The following is a 6,594-nucleotide window of genomic DNA, read 5'->3' on the forward strand; positions in this document are numbered from 1 at the left end:
GTAAGAAATCTTTTCTACAAGCCAGTTTGTAGGGGGATCATTCATTATACGTGATATTGGAAGAGTAAACAGTGTTATTTGTTATCAATTCTTCATGTAGAGAGAGCTACACACGAGAGAGTAGTATTAAGGTCTGTTTAGCTAGGAACGTTTAATATAAAACGTCTACAAGGAGTACCAAATTTCACAGAAGTAAATCCCCACGCTGAGCGGGTTTGCATATCCAGGCTCCTAACTATGAAAATATTTACGATCACTCCAACCCCAATCATTTCACAGATTCAACCTGTTGTATAAAAGTTATTAGGACATAAAATTGAATGTAATTTATACGAAAAACCCTTTTATGCATTGCAAGATCTGTAACGTCCAAATATTCACCACAAACTTATAGTTGTATCGACATAAACAAAACAAAAAAGTGTGAAGCAGGAAACCACTTTACAACACAAAAGTCAAAAGAGGTCCCTGAAGACATACGAACTGGTCGAGCGGTTTGGGTGACTAGTCTGTCAATCAGAAGTTTATGTGTTCAAACCCTGTAGAAAATATTCGTTTTGTTTTTTTCTTAAAAGTGTGTTCCTATTTTCATCAGAGGACTGAGAACATTTCTTTGAATAAATCTTTGGAAATTACTTTTCTCTCAAATTCGATTAGAAGCGAACATTATATGAATTGCTAATCTAAAATCCACAGCTGAGAACAAAATATTAAGTATGTTCAATATGTCATTATTATCATTTGATTTGTAATTAAAAAGTAATTATAAGCATTGACGATTTCAGAAGATTCTCCCCGGTAATGGTCAAGATATGAATGAGAAAAAACTGATAAAACATTATTAGTCTACTTTGAGCATGATCGAAAATAACTTATGGCCACGAAGGGGAAATTTATGTCGACAGGGTCTCAAATTCTCCGACGGGTCATGACCTGAAATTATCATTGTTTGAAAGGTTTCCTTAACAAATAGAATATTATATTTATTTCTCCTTCTACGTTTTGAAATGGAAAAATCATAATTTTAAATAGAATTATAATACGATAAGCATAAAGATTTATACAACTAATGAAGTAAATATCCTTGTGTAAGTTATCGATTTCTATTCGGATTAAAACTCGAATATTCGTTTGCATCACACTTTAAAGTAAATCCTCTCTATATATAGTTCCTACTGGAAAGCATGTTTAACTCCAATTACTTAATCAATATTTTTAATAATATATTTTTATTGTAATACTCTTACTATTCAATGTTGTATGCACTTAATTTCCCAAAGCAAAACCTCACAAATGTATAATTGACTAGTAAATATTATCAAATAAATTATCATTTAGTTTACGTAAACATTGCATCGCCTGATTTGAAACTTCGTATTTTAAATAATAATAATAATAATAATAATAATAATAATAATAATAATAATAATAATAATAATAATAATAATAATAATAATAATAATGATAATAATAATAATAATAATAATAATAGTAATAATAATAATAATAATAATAATAATAATAATAATAATAATAGTAGTAGTAGTAGTAGTAGTAGTAGTAATAAAATCATAGCCATATCTTTATCAGAATTTCAGGCTTAGTCAATAAATGAATTCAACATAGTCTCTATTCGAAGCTCTATTTAATCGAATCAGATAGAAATACGAAGAGGAACTTCGAGAACAGATAAAAGAAAAATGTTACTTTGGTGGGTTTGGATGTAACTTTTAAGAGTTAGTTTTTTTTTTTTTTTTTTTTTTTGCAAATTACAGACAAATGCCTGGGACACTTTTTTCTTTTCTTTAAGTTAACTGATTCACCGAACGTATCTGACATATGAGTAACTTGTCTCTATATTCTACTCGGTTATACACGTTTTACAATCTTTTCCATTAACCTTGAACGACAAGAACACGAACACAAAAACATCCACATAGGTATGACAGTTAAAACTCCTAACCTCCCCCACGGGGAATCGAACCCGGGACCACATACACCTGAGGCACACGTGCTAGCCACTAGACCAGCGGGAAGAGCAAATAAAATGTATTTTGTAGTGTCTGAAGTTTATAGCTATTTCACCCTGTTGTAGTATGTTTATTGATTTTTTAATGTTTACCGTATTCGTTACTTTGAGGAATGATATATATTATTGATATAGGTTTTATTACATATTCGGCCATAAATATTATATAAATTATCAGAATTATTCATGATCTTCCATGGAAATTCACTGGTGCATGCGCAGTAGACAGACAGTGTAATTGGAAGATGAGTTCAACAGAGATTATAGGGCTATATTCCGCCGATTATATTTTATTTAATAACTATTTAGAAGAGATAACGAAAACGAGTCTACATAATGAAGATGGAATTTCCGTAGAAGATAGAATGGTGAGGTGTATACGGTTTGGGGTTGATATGGTTGTTGTTGTAGAATCTAAAAAGAAAATTAATAAGATGTAGAAAACTTGAGAAAGGCTTGTGAAGAATATGGGATGAAAATAAATGTTAGAAAGACAAAATCCATGGTGATTGAAACGAAGCGATCGGTGTGAAATATAGAAGTAGGAGCGGGAAAAAACAACAAGTGATTAGTTTTCGATATCTGAGTACTATTACTAGTGATGATTTGACATGCGAACGTGAAATAAAAGCAAGGATAGAAATGGCGAAAAGAGCCTTTAGGATGGAGGAAATAGTATTTTGAGGGGTATGGTGGCAGGGAAGAGAGGGAGAGGACGAATTAGACTATATAGAAACAGAATTAGGCTATTGGCGATATCAAAACAGAAAAATCGTATGTGAAGATGGAGAGGTTAACAGAAGATCGTGGAGCATGACAGCTTCTCAGCTGCGGTAAGTGACCCGCTGGTAATGGCGGAATACTTCTGATATAATGATACTGATGATGCACAGTAGGAACAGAAATATCCACTTTACTGTCATTGCTAATACGAATCACAATGCAAATTTCTACAGGTTGTCAAAATACCTCGCTCTAAAAGCTGTAGAAAACTATCTGTTACTATGCGAGGGAAAATCATAGGTCGAGCAACAATTAGACAAATTGCCATTCAGATAGCTAGGGGTATGAGCTGTGACGAGAAAACAGTGAAGAAATTGATTTAGCGGTATGAAGAAGGTAGTGAATATTTCACATCTTGGCCAAGAAGTAGGAGACCAATAATAATAATAATAATAATAATAATAATAATAATAATAATAATAATAATAATAATAATAATAATAATAATAATAATAATAATAATAATAATCATCATCATCATCATCCCAGGAATTTATATTTATTTCCAGCAAAACTTTTGCATACCCTCCTAGTGCAATATGATGTTTTTGTAAAACGGCAATTATAAAATTGTCAAGCTGAATTTGAAAGTCATAATAAGTAGTGCTTTATTTACTTATTGCACAATTCTTTTATGCCAGTAGCTTTCGCCACCTTACTCGCTCTTCATGCTTACTCAGGAGGAAGCTGCAGGTCCCTAGGTTGGGAACTACTGCTTTCCACCAAGGAATTCAGACAGCCTGTTAGAAATTTGCGTTCTGACCAACATCAGAAAATTGTGTTCTTCTGTTTCTACTGCGCATGCACCAGTGAATTTCCATGGAAGATCATGAATAATTCTGATAATTTATATAATATTTATGGCCGAATATGTAATAAAACCTATATCAATAATATATATCATTCCTCAAAGTAACGAATACGGTAAACATTAAAAAGTCAATAGACATACTACAACAGGGTGAAATAGCTATAAACTTCAGACACTACAAAATACATTTTATTTGTTCTTCCCGCTGGTCTAGTGGCTAGCACGTGTGCCTCAGGTGTATGTGGTTCCGGGTTCGATTCCCCGTGGGGGAAGTTAGGAATTTTAACTGTCATACCTACGTGGATGTTTTTGTGTTCGTGTTCTTGTCGTTCAAGGTTAATGGAAAAGATTGTAAAACGTGTATAACCGAGTAGAAAATAGAGACAAGTTACTCATATGTCAGATACGTTCGGTGAATCAGTTAACTTAAAGAAAAGAAAATAGTGTCCAAGGCATTTGTCTGTAATTGTAAAAAAAAAAAAAAAAACTCTTAAAAGTTACTTTCAAACCCACCAAAGTAACATTTTTTTTACCTGTTCTCGAAGTTCCTCTTCGTATTTCTATCTGATTCGATTAAATAGAGCTTCGAATAGAGACTATGTTGAATTCATTTATTGACTAAGCCTGAAATTCTGATAAAGATATGGCTATGATTTTACTACTACTACTACTACTACTATTATTATTATTATTATTTTTATTATTATTATTATTATTATTATTATTATTATTATTATTATTTAAAATACGAAGTTTCAAATCAGGCGATGCAATGTTTACGTAAACTAAATGATAATTTATTTGATAATATTTACTAGTCAATTATACATTTGTGAGGTTTTGCTTTGGGAAATTAAGTGCATACAACATTGAATAGTAAGAGTATTACAATAAAAATATATTATTAAAAATATTGATTAAGTAATTGGAGTTAAACATGCTTTCCAGTAGGAACTATATATAGAGAGGATTTACTTTAAAATGTGATGCAAACGAATATTCGAGTTTTAATCCGAATAGAAATCGATAACTTACACAAGGATATTTACTTCATTAGTTGTATAAATCTTTATGCTTATCGTATTATAATTCTATTTAAAATTATGATTTTTCCATTTCAAAACGTAGAAGGAGAAATAAATATAATATTCTATTTGTTAAGGAAACCTTTCAAACAATGATAATTTCAGGGCATGACCTGTCGGAGAATTTGAGATCCTGTCGACATAAATTTCCCCTTCGTGGCCATAAGTTATCTTCGATCATGCTCAAATGGACTAATAATGTTTTATCAGTTTTTTCTCATTCATATCTTGACCATTACCGGGGGAGAATCTTCTGAAATTGTCAATGCTTATAATTACTTTTTAATTACAAATCAAATGATAATAATGACATATTGAACATACTTAATATTTTGTTCTAAGCTGTGGATGTTAGATTTGCAATTCATATAATGTTCGCTTCTAATCGAATTTGAGAGAAAAGTAGTTTCCAAAGATTTATTCAAAGAAATGTTCTCAGTCCTCTGATGAAAATAGGAACACACTTTTAAGAAAAAAAAAAAACGAATATTTTCTACAGGGTTTGAACATATAAACTTCTGATTGACAGACTAGTCACCCAAACCGCTCGACCAGTTCGTATGTCTTCAATGACCTCTTTTGACTTTTGTGTAAAGTGGTTTCCTGCTCCACACTTTTTTGTTTTGTTTATGTCGATACAACTATAAGTTTGTGGTGAATATTTGGACGTTACAGGTCTTGCAATGCATAAAAGGGTTTTTCGTATAAATTACATTCAATTTTATGTCCTAATAACTTATATACAACAGGTTGAATCTGTGAAATGATTGGGGTTGGAGTGATCGTAAATATTTTCATAGTTAGGAGCCTGGATATGCAAACCCGCTTAGCGTGGGGATTTACTTATGTGAAATTTGGTACCAGATCTGAGCATGTAAGCTTTTATTTTAAACTCAGTTCTTAACATTGTTTGAAAGTTATATTTCTGACTAATATTTTGGCTTTGAAATGCTAGAAAAATGTTGATGAAGTTCACATTATTTTAGTTAGAGATGTCGGTTTACGAAGGGCTGATGCGAGAAATGGTCAGTGGCAAAATATTGTTGCAGTTAGAGTGCAGTCAGTAATAGACTTACTTGCCGCTGAAGCTGTAACGACCATAGTTCATCTATTTATATAACTAAGGCTACTGATATATCAAAATCCATTTTACACACTGCAGCAAGATATTACCTTTTTATTGTATACGAAACAAGTTAATCATTTACACTCTTTAAATATTATAGATATCAAGAGATGGATCCTTTCTTCTGCATTATTTATATTCCGTTGCTATAACAACTAACTCACATCGTCGAATCACTATTATAACAAAATATATTCGCATAACAACCAGAAAAGAAATTACATCTATTTCTCTTTACATATTCTTCTTCTTGTTTTTTGAATAGCTTGTGCATATTTTAAAAGCAAATTTTGCCCACAAATACAAATAAAGATATACTAAAAATGTAGAAATACAAATATCGCTGTAAAGCTTGCTATCATGTTAGCCACAACACTCAATTTTATAGAAGTAACGTTCATACATATGATGGTAAACTTATAGTTTGGTCTGGTTTTGAGACGTTTCGCAAATATATAGAGGACGTTGAGGATACAAAGTATTCTTTAAAGGGATTAGTTAGGAGAAATTTGAGATACAGAAGAGGTTTTTTTCGAGAACCATTTGCATCTAAAATCTTCTTTATACTTTCTTGATCAGTTAACAGTTTATTGTACCAAACACAAAGCAAAATATTCATCATGATGAGTGTAGTTAACAAAGTTGTTATAGAAAATTGGAATTCAAAGAGAATGTCTGATCTAGAAGAAGAAAAAACTACATAATGTTAGTATGATTACCTGTATTATTCGGGAAGAGATTCAAAAATTATTCGGTTTTG

The sequence above is a fragment of the Thermobia domestica genome, chromosome 5 (genome assembly GCF_964235325.1).
Source record: "Thermobia domestica chromosome 5, izTheDome1.hap1.1, whole genome shotgun sequence".
NCBI classification, from domain to species: domain Eukaryota; kingdom Metazoa; phylum Arthropoda; class Insecta; order Zygentoma; family Lepismatidae; genus Thermobia; species Thermobia domestica.